The sequence below is a fragment of the Schistocerca serialis genome, chromosome 7 (assembly GCF_023864345.2).
Source record: "Schistocerca serialis cubense isolate TAMUIC-IGC-003099 chromosome 7, iqSchSeri2.2, whole genome shotgun sequence".
Classification (NCBI taxonomy): domain Eukaryota; kingdom Metazoa; phylum Arthropoda; class Insecta; order Orthoptera; family Acrididae; genus Schistocerca; species Schistocerca serialis.
In genome coordinates, this window is record NC_064644.1 from 425,601,304 (window position 1) to 425,619,181 (window position 17,878).

The 17,878-nt window shown below is 45.4% G+C and overlaps 1 non-coding gene across 1 annotated transcript; it reads left to right on the forward strand.

Annotated features, from left to right (window-relative positions):
- The first annotated feature begins 5,195 nt into the window (after positions 1 to 5,195).
- Trnas-cga (transfer RNA serine (anticodon CGA)) lies at positions 5,196 to 5,270 on the forward strand. The gene has a single exon. It is a non-coding gene; the product is annotated as a tRNA-Ser (tRNA).
- Positions 5,271 to 17,878: the final 12,608 nt, after the last annotated feature.

Genomic DNA, 17,878 nt, shown 5'->3' on the forward strand with positions numbered 1-17,878 from the left:
TTCGCTTCAGTCACTGCTACTATATCTAGGCTGAACATCTGAATTTCCCATTCAAGATTTTCCAACTTCACTAACAAGTTCAAGCATGTCAAATTCAATGTTACAGCTTTTAGTATGTTACACTTTCGTTGTTCATTTGATCTATTTCTTAAAGTTACATCTCTCTTGGCAGTCCCCTGCAAGAGAACCGGAATCTTTTGCTAATGTATAGATTATCATGACACAGTTTCTCAGTTACTGAGCGCGTGTCATGTGGATGCCCATTGTGTGACATTAATGCAATGGTTTCCATTGTCTTCTATATGTTCATGCCGTTGATCAGTACAGATTTTTCCTCCTGTTACACGCAGTTCCCCACTGCAAGAGTAACAAATCGCTCTGAAACCCTGTTTTAAATATCTTTCGAAAATATGCAGTTGCAAAACTACATTTTTATTTCGTTCTTGGTACATAAGATTGGCACGTCCTGTGTTTTTCATCCACATTTTCTGGTGTCTCCTGTATTCTCGACATGTCTCCAGTATTTTACGGGTTTCCCCGTATTTTACCCATCTCACGTATCTGACTTTGATAATGTTTTTGCTTGTGTTTCAAAAAGTTTTATTCACTTATGCAGACATTTCCGTATCATTCAAATATTATCGTTCCCAAATCAACAATAGATATTTCCAGTTTATCATTTTTGAATTCTCTGTTTTTCATGTTGGCTAGCTTGAAGCTTCCAGGACGAAACTTTCGTCGTGTGCTTCTGTGGCGTGTGGACGCGCAGTTCGATTTCAGTTCAGTGGGCAGTTTGTAATATATTTAGTACATCTAAATTACTAGAGGTAGGAAACGCGACGACGAAGAACACTCAGAGACGAAGGATCGTTACATGTGCGCGTATATCCCCACTTGGGGGAAAACTTCAATGGGATCAGTAAAAACTATTACCATAAGGCTATTTATTTCTTATGCAGAAGGGAGTTCAGCATAGCACTTGGAGGAGCAACAGACTGTTTTCAGCATGCTATAATTACAGATAAAGTACTAATTCATTATATTTGTAGATGAAGACAATTACATTTATATTAATTTTTTAGTTAGAATTTATGAAAGCCTATAACTTACAACAAATTTCTAATATTAAGTCCTTAAGGTTTGTAGGTCACAGAAACAGAGAATAAGTTGCAAAGAGAAGCAGCAGTATTTGTAAGTTTTTGAATACCGGCACATCAGCATTAAGTGACAGAATCATGGCTCCCGAAGAAACTACAGTCTACCACATCTAAGCATAATTTAAGCTATAACAGCATGGATGTGAAAATGAACTATTTAATAATTAAGTATTTTGGCAAATATGAATAGTGCTATGGAGCCATAATAGTTGCTGCGGCTAAGCATTACGTTAAATATGAATACCTTTATGCCGGCCGGTGTGGCCGTGCGGTTCTAGGCGCTACAGTCTGGAACAGCATGGCCGCTACGGTCGCAGGTTCGAATCCTGCCTCGGGCATGGATGTGTGTGATGTCCTTAGGTTAGTTAGGTTTAATTAGTTCTAAGTTCTAGGGTACTGATGACCTCAGATGTTAAGTCCCATAGTGCTCAGAGGCATTTGAACCATTTTGAATAGTATTATAATGCTATGTTTGTTTTAATGAAATATTTTAAGTACCATGTACAATGACGAATTCTCCTTAATTTTCAACCTATTTCATTAAAGGAGCTTCAATACGTAAACTCATTGTTTGTGAAGAATTCTGTGTAAACGCCATCTAAAGGTGAAACATGTCAAAAAAATGGTTCAAATGGCTCTGAGCACTATGGGACCTAACATCTGAGGTCATCAGTCCCCTAGGACCTAGAACTACTTAAACCTAAGTAACCTAAGGACATCACACACATCCATGCCCGAGGCAGGACTCGAACCTGCGACCGTAGCAGCAGCGCGTTTCCGAACTGAAGCGCCTAGAACCGCTCGGCCGCAAAGCCCGGAAAAACATGTATTTGGACTATTGTGGCCATCATTTCTAAAATTTCCTGCATTTTTAGTTTTAAAACCTTGTATATGTCAGTTATCCTGACACACATTGAAACGTCCGCTCCACGGCCTCGCTGTACGCCTCTGCAGAAGCAAAAGAAAATGGCACAACCCATTGATGGAGTAGAGTATATTTCCCGATTTTTTTTATTTGTTTTCGTGGGGAACGACATTGCGACAGTCAATATGGAGTTGGTGGAAATGTACGACAACAGTTCAACATCGTATGACAGAGTCGGTAGGTAGGTCAGACGCTTCCTGTGGTATCGCCCAAAGACCACGGTGCCATACCAAGGTCGATAACTCTTGTGTCGATACCACAGGCATTAGCGATGTCTCGCTACAACCCGCAGCGACGGATGGGAGAGGCTAAAGAAGACACACCCTCCCTCTCAGCTCAGCAGTGCGAACTGGTTTCGGTAATCAGTGTTACCATCTTCAGAAACTTATTGACGAAGTTACGGAGTTACGAAGATTTTCCTGAGTCCTAACAATTGTAGTTATAATTCTTCCCGTATGACCAAATAAGTCTCAATGGTGAAGAAAGAAGTAGCACACCATCTCTCCGTGAAGAATAAGGGAACGTAAGAGAAGAGGAGATCCTCGTTCGCGAAGAACGGCGTATCACTTCTTCAGCCAACTTTTCACCACTGACAAGTAAGGGCACCAGTAGAAACATGTGGATTTACTACCGCCAAAATACTTAGAGTCAGCCGTTGGAAGTCCAAAAATGGTAGACCATTTCTCCGTGAAGAACTGGAAATCGGCACTCAATTGGAAATTATGATCTTAAGGGACAAACCGTCACAGGAATCCCACTGAAATTCAAGCTTCTTTGATAACACAGTTAATAATAATCTTTATTTTCGACAATCGGTTTCGGTAATCGGTGTTACCAACTTCAGAAATTTACTGACGAGTTTACTGGAGGATGTTAACACGGAGAGTTTATTGAATTTTGACATCTGAAATAATATGATTGAGAATAACTTTCGTAGCTACTACACCGATTGCAGGTATCGTACATATAATTGCGAGTGTAGGACTACGTTATTGGAATATGCTCGTTTTCAGTCGACATCTGAAGTTATAATACGGAGGAAGTTACTGAACAATATGTCATGTTACCATTAGGCATCTGTCACAGCGTATTTGATGTTCCAGTCTTACGGTTCACTTCAGTGGGTTTCTGGCAGGTGACTGGAAAAGCCTCAGTTTCATCATCTTCACGAGAAGGACACGTATCTGGATCTGATGAAAATCATCCACACAAAATGCATAAACCAGCAAATACACCGTGTGAGTATAGCCTGCTGTTCATGTTTTGCAATGTGCGTATTACTGCAGGCAAAAGTATTGCAAGAAGATAAGAACAAAACGTGTGAATTGTAATACTAATGTTTGCTGTAACAGGTTTCGCGAATATAATTTTATGAAATGATTTGAATGTTTAACATAAGACTCTTCCACACAATCTTCTGGGTCCAAATTCTTTGTGAAAATGAGAAAATAATTTCTTATCAATTACTTATATGAATATTTTTCTTACAAAAACCCACTGACTTTTAATTTTTCATTCCAAGTTTAAAGGCGGGGGGAGGGGGAGGGGAAGGGGAGGGGGGCTCTGGAAGGGTGAGGTAGAGAGGAAGTGAGAGCTCAACAAAGTTTCAGTCTCTGGTTGAGGTTTACGGGATGATAATTAACCATTTACGACTACTCTGCCTATTTTGAACCTTTCTCAAACTGCTGATGGTCATTGCTCATAGTAACACAGTAACAGAACTGATACTAACGCATGTAGCGTCTGCAGAAATTCTTGCTTCTTAGTAGACATTATATTCAGGTCCAGAATGAATTTTCACCCGGCAGCGGAGAGCGCTCCATTTTGAAACTTCCTTGCAGAATAAAACCATTTGTTGGAGAGGAACCTGAACGTGATTTTCATGGACAGTTCTCTTAGTGATCTAGTTATTGTGGCGCGAGGTCATGACACGTCCTCGTAATTTGAGATCCACCGGTATCCTTTCCGTTAGGAGTCCGGAGAGTATGGAGAAAAGCTTGCTTGTTGTTTGGACAGTCGGAGAGAGCCACTGACTGAAGTGGAGCGTTGAGGGCAGCTCACGAGTCCTGTCTGGAAAGCTCAACTGGTAAGATCATTTCCTATGAAAGAAAGGTTACGGGTACGTGCTCCGATCCACAAACAGTTTTAATCTGCCAGGTAGTTTCATTTTACAGAGTTGTCAGAGACTAACACAATGTTTAGGGAAAATGACTATTCCACTAACAAACAGAAGTGTCCCAGGTGCTTTACTTATTATTGGAGCCTAAACGATTATTCCGTTTTATAAACTTGAAACCTATCACACCTAGGTATTTTTATGAGTTGAGTGATTGCAGTTGTGGCTCATAGAAATTGTAGTCACAGCAATTGTAATCTTTCAAGTTTGTAAAAGAAACAAACTTTACAATTCTGAAGCTTTAAGGAGAGTTGTCAATCTTTGCACTACCTTGAAATTTTATCAGAATCTGAATGTATCATTAACTTTGTCTTCTCTGCAAGAGTGTTCTCCAAACATACTGTGTTTGCGATTTTACGGTCGGTCTTACCACAGTGGGTGACAATCAACTGAGGCAAATGACAATGTATGACAAAGCAGTTTCGGAAAACCGTGAATGACACTCTGCAATGGAACTTCCAGATTTGGGAACCAGGTAAAAGATGAGAAATAAGACCGAGGAGGATTTACATCTACACAGAAAAACTGCACTGTGCACGAGGCAGACAACGCATATTTTTAATATATTTAGTGTCGGACAATAGACTCATTGACAATTGTAGGGCAAAAGGGGCGTCACCCCACTTTGCAATGTGTGTGTTCCCATTCCACCTTGAATAAATCTGGTAACAATGCAGAGTGGGGGGATACTCGCTTGGCCTTACTACAACTGACACCGAAAGTAATACAATGTATGCAAACTCACTTTTGAAGAACGATAAATAATACTGTATACCCAGAATGAGATTTTCATTCTGCAGCGGAGTGTGCGCTGATGTGAAACCTTTCTTTCAGGAGGGCTAGTTCTGCAAGGTTCGCAGGAGAGCTTCTGTGAAGTTTGGAAGGTAGGAGACGAGGTACTGGCAGAAGTAAAGCTGTGAGGACGGGGCGTGAGTCGTGCTTGGGTAGCTCAGTTGGTAGAGCACTTGCCCGCGAAAGGCAAAGGTCCCGAGTTCGAGTCTCGGCCTGGCACACAGTTTTAATCTGTCAGGAAGTTTCAATACTGTACGTGTTGTCCAGGGGGTAGCGTCTTTAATTAGCAATCAAAACGTCGTGTCCTGGGTTCGAACTTCTCCACCACTTAAATTTTCAGTAAAAATCATCAGCATTGTCGGCCTAAAGACTTATGGCGTAAGTATTCAACCCCACTTGGCCAATGGCCTTGTCATAGAGAGCGTAGGACGGACGTTCAGGGCACTCTGTTGTCCTAGGGTTGGGAAACTGGCCCTAAAAAAGGCAGAAGGATCAGCAGTAATCCCCCTTCAGATCTCCGGGATGGAACTGTCATGAGGGAGGTGACCATGAGAAAAGATTAAATAACTAAAGAAAGAAAAACGTTCTGCCTGTCGGGACATGGAATGTTAGAAGTTTCAACGTGGTAGGGACGCTAGTAAATATGAAAAGGGAAATGCAAAAGCTAAATCTAGATGTAGTTGGGGCCAGTGAAGTGAAATGGAGAGAAGACAAGGATGAGTATAGTTTAATATCAACAGCAGGATAAAATGGTATATCGGGAGCAGGATTCGTTATGAATAGGAAGGAAGACCATAGAGGGTGTTACTGCATACTGTTCAAAAAATGGTTCAAATGGCTCTGAGCACTATGAGACTTAACATCTGTGGTCATCAGTCCCCTAGAACTTAGAACTACTTAAACCTAACTAACCTAAGGTCATCACACACATCCATGCCCGAGGCAGGATTCGAACCTGCGACCGTAGCGGTCACGCAGTTCCAGACTGAAGCGCCTAGAACCGCACGGCCACACCGGCCGGCTGCATACAGTTCAGTGGTATGGTCGTTCTCATCAGAATCAACAGCTAACCATCACCGACAACGATAGCTGAGATACACTGCCGACGTCACAAGCTGAAGATCAAGTGATAGAGCAAGCATACTGAACTGGTAATTCAGTACGTAAAGAGAGATTAAAATCTAATAGTCATGGGGGATTGGAATACGGTTATAGGGTAAGGAGTAGAGGAAAGGGTTACGGGAAAATATAGCCTTGTTACTAGGAATGAGAGTGAAGAATGGTTAATTGAGTTCTGCAACACATTTCAACTGGTAATAGCAACTACTCTGTTCAAGAACCACAAGAGGAGGTTGGTTGGTTGGTTGTGTGGGGTTTAAGGGACAAAACAGCAAGGTCATCAGTCCCTTGTTTCAAATGTGGTCCATTCCGCTAGTGTGACATCTCAGGAAAGTCAGAACAATAAAAGGGAAAAGGCTAAAAACGTAAAAGGGCAGTCATGTTGTCAATGGTAAAAACAAAATGAGAGAAGTCAGCAAGAGAACGAACCCAGCACTATGCTGAAGCAGCATAGGCAAGACCACTGTGACTAAAAAGGTGCAACCGCTAGAATGTAGAAGTACGTATGGGAAAAGGAGACTAACCAATCCTTAAAAAAAAGGGGTAAAAACAGAGTAAAGGGGGAAGAAAAGAGGATCTCGGTCAGGGAGGTGAGTCGGGAATCTCCAAACACGGCTTACAATGGGAGACACCCAAACACTCACCGCCCTGCTCCAGCAGAGAGATTAAAAACCTTAAAACTGAGAATGAAAACCACTTTCCCGGAGGAAACCGAGAACCAGAGAGACCATCCGGGAATCGTCAGCCATCATCAAAGGTAAAGTGTGGGGGAGTTTGTACTTAACACGCAGAGCCAAAAGAAGGGGGCATTCAACCAAAATGTGGGCTACTGACTGGAAGGCTCCACAACCACAAAGTGGGGGTGGCTCATCACGCAAAACAAAACCATAGGTCAGCCTAGTATGGCCAATGCGGAGACGACACAGCGTGGTCGAGTCCTTTCGGGTGAGGCGAAAGGAAGAACGCCACGGGCCTGGTGTCACCTTAATCGCACGAAGTGTATTAGACAGGGGAGTAGCCTCCAAGAGTTGGCCCATGACTGTGCGAAGTGGGATTTGATGTGAAGCCGTAAATCCGCTGCAGGAGGGGTCACAGCCAAACGATCAGCGAGCTCATTACCCGGGATACCCACATGGCCAGGGACCCAAAGGAAGTCAATGGAACAAGCAGCACGGTGAATATCAGCGAGATGGTCATGGATGGCAGAGACCAAGGGATGGAGCGAAAAACAGCGCTCAATAGGAAGAAGGCCACTCATTGAGTCCGTACATAACAAAACGCGGTTGTGTTGGGACTGTTTAATAAAGGTAAGGGCCTGGGAAATTGCCATCAATTCCGCAGTAAACACCCCACATGTAGGTGGCAGCAGATGATTTTCCGTTCCAACAGAGGACGTGAAGGCATACCCCACATTATCAGCAGATTTAAAGCCATCAGTGTAAAAAACAACAGCATCCCGAAACTCCCATAAAATTTGGCGGAAAAAGGAGCGGAACACCATCGGGGGAATGGAATCTTTCGGACCTCGGCGGAGATCCATCCGAATTCGAGGCCGAGGAACTAACCATGGGGGGGTGGAGGGGAGGGAGCGAGGAAGACAGGACAAAGAAGGAAGCTGAAAATCAATGCAAAAAGACGCAAGGCGGAGCCCAACCGGTAAACCCGCCCGATGGCGGGAATCGGGTGGGCGACGTCCATGGTCTGGGAACAGGATAGAATAGGAAGGATGAGTGGGAGAGGAACTGATAGCGAGTGTGTAAGACATGAGAAGCTAGGACCACCGAACAGAAAGGGGGGGGGGGGGGGGAGAATCCCACTTCAACCAGTAGATTATCAACAGGGCTAGTAGGGAAGGCACCGGTGGCCGAACGGATTCCACGATGGTGGATTGGATCCAGCATGTGCAGTGTGGAAGGAGCAGCTGAACCATAAACTTGACAACCATAGTCCAAGCGAGACAGACCTAGAGCACGATAAAGACGGAGAAGGAGGGAACGATCCGCACCCCAAGAGGAGTGGGCTAGGAAGAGTAGGACATTGAGTTTACTGAAACATCTTACCTTCAGATGCTGATATGGGGCAGCCACGTGAGCTTGTTGTCGAAAAGAAGACCCAAGAAACGAAACTGTGGGACCACAGGCAATCTTTGGGCATCGAGATAGAGCTCTGGATCAGGGTGGATCGCAGTACGGCGACAGAAGTGGACCACCCGCGATTTCAGAGGAGAGAATTGAAACCCGTGGGAGAGGGTCCATGCAGAGGCACGCCGTATAGCTCCCTGGAGCTGCCGCTCTGCAGGTGCCATCGAAGAGGAAATAACCCAAATGTAGAAATCGTCCACATACAGGGCAGGGGCGGCCAAAGGACCGACAGAGGCCACAAGTCCATCGATAGCAATGGGGAAAAGAAGGATACTCACGACAGAACCCCGTGGAATACCCATCTCCTGGGTCTGTGGAGAACTAAAAACAGTACCAACTCGAACTCTGAATGACCGATGGAACAGGAACTGGCGGATAAAAATCGGGAGTGGGCCCTGAAGACCCCACTGATGAAGGGTAAGTAAGATGTGATGGCGCCAGGCCGTGTCATAGGCCCTGCGAAGGTCAAAGAACACTGCAACCAAATGGCGGCGCTGAGAGAAAGCCTGCCGAACTGCAGATTCCAAGCGAAGTAAATGATCGATTGGAGACCGTCCCTCTCGGAAGCCACACTGGTAAGGGGACAATAGATCCCGAGATTCGAGGACCCTATTGAGCCGACGGGCTACCATCCGTTCAAGAAATTTACAAATAACATTGGTCAGACTAATTGGCCGATAGCTGTCAACAGATAGGGGGTTCTTACCAGGCTTAAGGACAGGGACCACGATGCTATCCCTCCACTGAGAGTGGAAGTCACCCTGGAGCCAGATACGGTTAAACACCCGAAGAAGATGTTGCCGTTGTGGAGCACTGAGATGTTGAAGCAGTTGGTTATGAATGGAATCTGGGCCAGGGGCCGTATCATGAGAAGAAGATAGAGCAGAAAGAAATTCCCATTCAGTAAAAGGTTCGTTGCAAGATTCTGACTCACAACATAAGGTGTAAGCTTCAGCCTGCTGTTTCTGGTGAATGAAAGCAGCTGGATAGGAGGCTGATGCTGATGCCACTGCAAAAAATGGGTCGCAAGATGTTCTGCAAGAACTAATGGGTCCGTACAAAGGCCATCTGGGAGGTGAAGGCCTGGGAGGGTGGACTGCCGATGGGAACCTTGGAGAGAGCGAAGTGCAGCCCATACCCGTGACAGAGGGACAGTAGAACCGAGGGAAGAAACAAATCGTTCCCAACATATCCGCTTGCTCTGTTTCATTAAATAACGGGCTTTAGCGCGGAGACGTTTCAAGGTAGTAAGGCTGGCTATGGATGGGCGCCTCTTAAAGAGTTTCAAAGCTCGACGGTGATCACGGATGGCAATGGCAATGGCCGTACTCCACCACGGGACTTGCCGGCGACGAAATGGCCCAGATGAGAGCGGGACAGCAAGGCTAGCAGCGCGAACAATCGCGTCGGAGACGTCACGTAAGACGTCATCTATGCAACACGAAAAAGAGGGAGAAAACACGACCTGTGCAGTGTATAGAGGCCAATCGGTGCGTTGGAAAGACCAACGAGGTAACCTGTCCATTGGAGAGCGTGAAGGGTGAGAGAGAATGAACGGGAAATGGTCATTATCACAAAGGTCGTCGTGTGGCGACCAGTGTAGTGAAGGGAGGAGAGAGGGAGAAGAAAGAGAAAGATCAATGGCAAAAAAAGGTACCACGACCGGCACTGAAATGAGTAGTGGACCCATCATTAAGAAGGCACAAGTCGTGGTCTCCAATAAACTGGTCTATGAGAAGACCTCGTCTAGATGGAAAGGCACTGCCCCGCAAGGGATGGTGAGCATTAAAATCCCCAAGGAGGAGGAAGGGAGGAGGAAGTTGCTGAAGAAGGGCAGTTAGCAGCAGGGGTAAGAGTCCTGTCAGGAGGGAGATAAAGATTGCAAACCGTGACCTCAGAGTCCAGGTGGACCCTAACAGCAACCACTTCCAATGTAGTTTGAAGAGGAATCCACGTGCTAGCAATGTCTGTACGGACCAACGTACAAACGCCACCAGAAACCCGCAGGGGTCCGACCCGATTTCGATAGAAAACACGGAACCCACGGAGGGTCGGTGAGTGAGCGTCAGTAAAATCAGATTCCTGTAGAACCACACAAGTTCAAGAGTAAGACGAAAGAAAGGATTTCAATTCCGGAAGGTGACGATTTGTATCCAATACAATTCCATTGGAGAACCACAGAACGATGATTTAAATGGGGGCTGAACACGCTAAAGCCAGTCATACCGTCGGGTCCCCACCCGTCACCGACAAGTAGGGGGCGACATCCATGAACGACTGGTCAGAATCCGGTTGTGAAGTCGGGGATGGGACCTCTGGTGACACCAGAGGCTCTTTGTCACGGGACTTATGTTTCTTCTCCTTCTCAGGCTGAGATCGAGGAGGGCTGTGTGGCATAAAGGATCCAGCTGCAGCAAGATCGGGAACAGAAAGAGACCGGGCGACCTGGGGGCTGACAGACTGCGGCTCTCGCAGTCGTCGCGTGGCAGCAGGCCTTTTGCCTGGAAGGTGCCGTGAAGGAGCATCCCGGGAGAGGCGCCCTTGACTGGCAGACACTGAAGGAGTGGGACACTTCTCCGGCTGGGGAGGGGGAGCAGCGACCAGAGTAGAAGGTGTGGGAGCTGCAGGGGAGGGGGGAGGAGAGGGGTCCGGGATGGGGGTAAGGAAGGGGGAGGGAGGGGTGAAGATGTAACCAAAACGTAACTAGATGTCATGGACACAAGGTGAAGACGTGTATACTTCTTACGGCCCTCTGTGTAGGTCAAACGATCAAGGGACTTATACTCCTGTATCTTCTTTTCCTTCTTATATACTGGGCAATCTGGTGAACGTGGAGAATGACTGCCATGACAATTTACACACACAGGAGGGGGAACACAGGGACTCCCCTCATGGAGTGGACATCCACAGTCACCACAGAGAGGGGCCTGTGAACAGTGGGAAGACATGTGTCCAAAACGCAAGCACTTGAAACGCCTCATAGGAGGTGGGATGTACGGCTTCACATCACATCAATAAACCATAATCTTAACTTTCTCAGGGAGGGTATCCCCTTCAAAGGCCAGGATAAAGGCACCAGTATCAATACGATTGTCTTTAGGACCCTTCTGAACACGCCGAACAAAGTGAACACTCCGCTGTCCAAGATTGTCCCGAAGTTCGTCATCAGTTTGACGGATGAGGTCCCTGTGAAAAATCACACCTTGAACCATATTTAGAGACTGGTGGGGGGTAATGGACACAGGAATTGTGCCAGGATGGGTACAGGCACGAAGGGCCGTAGATTGGGCAGCTGAAGCAGTTTTGATCAGCAACGAACCCGACCGCATCTTGCTCAGGGAGTCCACTTCGCCAAACTTGTCTTCAATGTGTTCCACAAAGAATAAAGGTTTGGTACCGGTGAAAGTATCCCCATCAGTCCTGGTGCAAACTAGATAACGGGGGAAAGGTTTCGCACCTAGCCGACGGGCCTGACCCTCGTCCCAGGGGGTACTATGGAAGGGAAGGCTGAAGGGGCAAGAGAAGCAGCACTCGAAGAATCAGTTCCACGCAGAGAGACCACCGCAGAAGAACGGCCAGAGTTCTGGACCCGTATTCGTTTCATTTGCATAGCGTCCGCCCTGATACCACCCACTCCGATCAGGGGCTCTCCTCATGGGCGCCACTCAGCCACAGCAAGGGCCGTCTGGCACTGCGGCCATTGCCGGGAGTCCCGATGCGCCAGGATGACGAGCAACCACTCCAAGGCATGCATGAGGTGGTCACAGCTCAGGTATCAGAAGTGTGGTCCCTGTGTGTTCCGGGGGCTCAACGAAAAGGGTACATAGCGACCCCACCACACGGGCTGGCTACCGTGCTGGCTATGCACCCTAGCATCAGACAATGACGTGAAAAAAAAAAAGTGGAATGTACTAGGAGGGCACACGTCAGAAACACTAGGTAAGATGCTCTTCCCCAAATGGCTCACGCTACGGAAAAGAAATTTAGGAATGGAGGTCAAACCTCAGAGGGGGACCAGGGAATGCCAAAAGGAGGTGATTACGCAACAAAGCCAAATTGTAAAACCAACAGAACCAGGAGGACAGCGGGGGCCAACATAAGCAAGGACACTAAGAGAGGGAGAGGAGAGAGCGAGAGGAAAGGAGCAAGGAGGGGAAATGAGGGGAAGGGGAAGGAAATGCAGCCCTGGAGAGAAAGAAGGCTGCAATAGCTCAGGGCCCCATGCTCGCCACGCAAGTATCCACAAAAGAGTTGTGGACCCCCTGGGGGGCACAAGAGGAGGAGGTATACTTGGAAGGGGTAGGGAGATTCAGGAAGATTAACTTAGATTACGCCATCCCGAAAGCAGATACTGGAGTGCAAGGTGAACACTGCAGCATATACAGACTCAGATCACAATTTATTAGCGATGAAGAGTAGGCTGAAGTTTAAGAAACTAGTAAGGAAGAATCAATACGCAAAGAAGTAAGATACCGAAATACTAAGGAATGGAGAGATATGTTTGAAGTTAAGGCTACAGAAACTGAAATAAGGAGTAGCTCAGTAGGCAGTTCAGTTGAAGAGCAATGGAGCTCTCTAGAAACAGCAACCATAGAAGTTGATAAAAAACGTAAATGCAAAGAAGGTAATTGCGAAGAAACCATGGGTAATATTTCAGTTGATCGATGAAAGGAGGAAGTACAAGAATGTTCAAGGATATTCAGGAGTACAGAAATACAAGTCGCTCAGGCATGAAATAAATGAGAAGTACAGGGAAGCTAAGGCAAAATGGCTGAATCAAAATGTGAAGAAATCTAAAAAGAAATGGTTGTCGGAAGGACTGTCTAAGTATATAGAAAAGTCAAAACAACTTTCAGTGAAGTTAAAGTCAAGGGAGATAACATTAAGGGTGGAAAGGGAACTCTACTGTTAAATGTAGAGAAGGAAGCGGATATGTGGAACGAGTAAGTTGAGGGCCTCTATGAGGGGGAAGACTTATTTGATGACATGATAGAAGGCGAAATAGGAATCCTTAGGGAAGACCCAGGGGGCTCCAGTATTAGAATCAGAATTTAGAAGTGGTTGGAAGACTTAAAATCATTTAAGGTTGAAGAGATATGTAACATTCGATCAGAACTTCTATAATCATTGGGGAAACAGCAACAAAACGATTGTACACGTTGTTGTGTGGAACACATGAGACTGGCGACATATCATCAGACTTTTGGAAAAACTTCAGCCACACAGTTACGGAGATAGAAAAAGCTGACATGTCCTAAAATTATCGCACCATCAGCGTAATAGCTCAGGCATTCAAGTTCCCAACAAGAACAATATACAGAAGAACGGAAAAGGAAACTAGCGATTCGTTGGGCTTTAGGAAGGGTAAGGGCACCAGAGCAGTGGTTCTCATGTTGCGGCTAATAATGGAAGATTGACTGAAGAAATACCAAGTCACATTCATAGGACTGTCGGCCTGTAAAAGTCGTTCGACAATGAAAAATGGTGCAAGATGCTTGGAATGCTGTGAAAAATAGGGGTCAGCTACAGGGAAAGACGGGTAATATTGGATGAATCATGAAGTAACAATGAGAATGGAAGACCAAGAATGAAGTTCACCGATTAAAAAGAGTGTAAGTCAGGGACGTAGTCTTTCCCAGCTGCTGTTCAGTCTGTACATCGAAGAAGCAATTACTAAAATAAAAGAAAGGATCAATAGGGGATTAAAATTCTAGGTGAAAGGATATCAGTGATAAGATTCGCTGATGACATTGCTATCCTGAATGAAAGTGAAGAAGAATTACAGCATCCGTTGAGTGGCATGAACAGTGAAATGAGGACAGAATATGAAATGCGAGTACATCGAAGAAAGAGGAAAGTAATGAGAAGTAACAGAAGTGAGAACAGCGAGAAACTTAACATTTTGGTTGATTGTCACGAAGTAGACGAAGTTAAGGAATTCTACTACCTAGGTAGCAAAATAACCAATGACTGACGGAGCGAGGAGGACATCGAAAGCAGACGAAGACTAGTAAAAACGGGGATTCCTGGTCAAGAGAAGTCCACTAGTATCAGACGTAGGCCTTAATTTGAGGAAGAAACTTCTGAGAATCTACATTTGAAGCACAGCAATGTATGGGAGTGAAACATGGACTGTGGGAATACCAGAATGGAAGAGAATCGGACCATTTTGGATGTGGTGCTAAAGACGGATGTTTGTAATTAGGTGGACTGATAACGAAACGAATAAGGAGGATTTGCGCAGAATCGGAGAGGAAAGGAACTTATGGAAAACACAAGAAATAGGGACAGGATGATAGGTCATCTGTTAATACATTACATAATTACTTCCATGGTACTAGAAAGAGCTGTACAGAGCAAAAACTGTAGTGAAAGACAGATTTGAATTCATCCAGCAAACAATTGAGGACGCAGGTTAAAAGTGTTACCGCAGTAAACCGGCAGCAGACTGACAACACAAAAAAAAAAACACTGGACTACACACAGACACAAACAAACACACACAGACACACAGCTAAATTTTCCGTCTAAACTAAACAACAGCATTCTTTATGTAATAACTTTGATTATTTGTTTTATATCACTGCAAAAAAACTACTCTAAATGAATTAAGATAAAGTTAATTACTTGGTGGAATCTGGGTAATCCCCAAGACAAAAGGAAGTGTGTGTGTGTGTGTGTGTGTGTGTGTGTGTGTGTGTGTGTGTGTGCTGTAACAGTATATTGTAACCGCACAAACTATCATGTGATGATTTTAGAATCTTATCTACTAATTAACGTTATAATGTTTTACGTCAAGATTCTAAGCGTACATTTCAGCACATTTAATCAAATATTTTGTTGTTGATTGTGTTCCAAAAGCTTTCAAAATTGTAGAAATGACATCATTGTCTAATGTGAGATTTTTGTTAACAGCGAATGTTACATAAACATGTAAAAAATACAATTTCGAAAACATAATATTCATTTATGCAGAGGTAGATGTATCTGCCCGTCTTAAGGTAACAACTCTTGAACAACACGAGTTCTCTACAGATATGTCTTCAAAAACTTGCGCAGAGCCGTGTGGGCACTGCCACCAGAGAAATTAGAATGAACAGGTAGGTCTGGCACGTCGGTAAACTTGTTTGGTGTTATCGCTTTCCGTCGCCTACTTTTTACTGCGTCTACCACACGCTTTGTCTTCTGGAACTGGTCGTACAGCCGACTGACGAACTTAGTTTGCTGCATCGTTATCACAGTTTTTCACGAAGGTATCTCGGGTCTCGACACAGCTGACACTTTAAATGCGTAGGATAATAGGATTATAATATGTGATCAGAAGTATACGGACACTCCCAAAAATATACTTGTTCGTATTAGGTGCATTGTCCTGCCACCTACCGCCAGGTACTCCATATCAGCGAGCTCAGTAGTCATTAGACATCGTGAGAAAGCAGATTGGGGCGCTCCGTGGAACTCACGGACTTCGAACGTGGTCACGTGATTGGGTGTCACTTGTGTCATACATACGTCTCCACGCGAGATTTTCACACTCCTAAACATGGCGGAGGCTTGCATCCCTTGTTGTTTTGCGTGGCACTTCACAGCACAGGCCAACATTGATGTTTTAAGCACCTTCTTTCTTCCCACTTCCCAGGGGATATCGATTGCATCTTTCAATACGATCGAGCACCTGTTCATAATGCACGGCCTATGGAGGATTGGTCACACGACAATAACGTACCTGTAATGGACTGACCTGCGTAAGGTCCTGGCCTGAATCGTATAGAACACCTTTGGGATGTTTTGGAACTCCGACTTCACGCCATGCCTCAGCGACCGACATCGATACCTCTCCTCAGTGCAGCACTCCGTGAAGAATGGTCCGCCATTCCCCAAGCAACCTTCCAGCACCTGATTGAATGTATTCCTGCGAGAGTGGAAGCTGTCATCAAGGCTAAGGGTGGGCCAACACCATACTGAAATCCAGCATTACTGATGGAGGACGCCACGAACCTTTAAATCATTTTCAGCCACGTGTCCGGATACTTTTGATCACACAGTGTATGTTGTAATGTTTGTAATGTTTAACACTCTCTTCCCTCATTTAAACAAGGATACTACCTGGCGGTAAGAACTATCATCTTCCCTTAAAGACTGCTTCACTTTTCGAACACACTGTATAATTCCTCAATATCTTCAGTTACATTTTTACTTCAATTTGTGTGAGCATACAGTGCTTTGAGTGAAAGTAATAGCTAACTACATCATAAAATGCAGCTGGGAGTGCACTTGTGATTAATGGTAAATTTTGAATCACGCATGTGACAGTGGTTTCAAAACTGCACAATGTGACTGTAGATATGAAGGAAGCTATTAATTTGAGAATTAGGGACCGTTGAAAGAAGGGAAATCGAATAGCAAGGTCGAGAAAATCAAATACACTGACGGAAAAAAAAAATCACAAGAGCAAGAACTAGCTGCGCCACATAAACGAAATTTGGTAGCCGTGTTTCTAAACTTGAAAGATGATGTGTACTCAAATTTCGCGCCGGTCGCTTATAAGTGGTGCTAGCAGCGCCACTGTCATGAACATTAGTAACCCTTGAGATTGGACGTTGTTAGTTGACGTTGGTCAAGAACGCGTTTAAGCGACGAAGACGTCATTATCAACACCTCATTGAGTTTGAACGAGAAGCGGGACGTTCGTTCTGTGATAGTGCAGAAAGAATTGTCAGGAATGTAGCCAATGTATATGACTGTTGGTAGTGGTGGTCACGAGAATATACAGTCGCAAGAAATGACTCCGGACGGCCACGTGGCACTACCGAGAGGGAAGATCGTTCTGTTCGACGTACGGTTCTGCGGCATCGTACTGAAGAATCTGCAGTAGTAATTTGAGCATGAGTTGGCACCACTGTCACATAACTATCATGAATCGGTTACTTCAAGGATAAGCTCAACTCAGCTGCCCCAGAGACACCAAATCACCGCCATTTGCGACATCAGTTGTGTCAATCGAAATCCTTTCGGAGGGCAGGGGGAGGCCGGTTCTGTCTGACAAAAGCTGGTTCGGCGCCAGTAATTGCCGTGTATTGGTTAGGAGGAGGCCAGTTCACGGCCTGCAACCATCCTGTCTGCGTATTACAGACACTGAACATACGCCTGGAGTCACGGTCTGGGGTGCATTTTCGTATGACAGCTGGAGCCCTCTCGTGGTTATCCGACGCACCCTGACTGCAAATTTGTACGTCAGTCTGGGGATTCGACCTGCTGTGCTGTCACTGATGAATAGCATTCCAGTTGGTGTTTTCCATCAGGATAGCGCTCTCCCAATATGCTCTACAGAGTGTCGACATGTTCCCTTGGCATACTTGACCACAGATCTGTCTCCAGTAGAGTACAAATGCGACATCATCTGACGATAATTCCAGTGTCATCCGCAAAAAGCTGGTCGCAGGTGATGCTCCGAAAAACGACCACCTTTGCGACAGAAGCGGCGACACTTTCTGTGCAACCCTCCCATCATTTTGCACGACAATGCGCGGGCACATACAGCGCAAGCTTTGGCTGCTCTGTTCGGTCG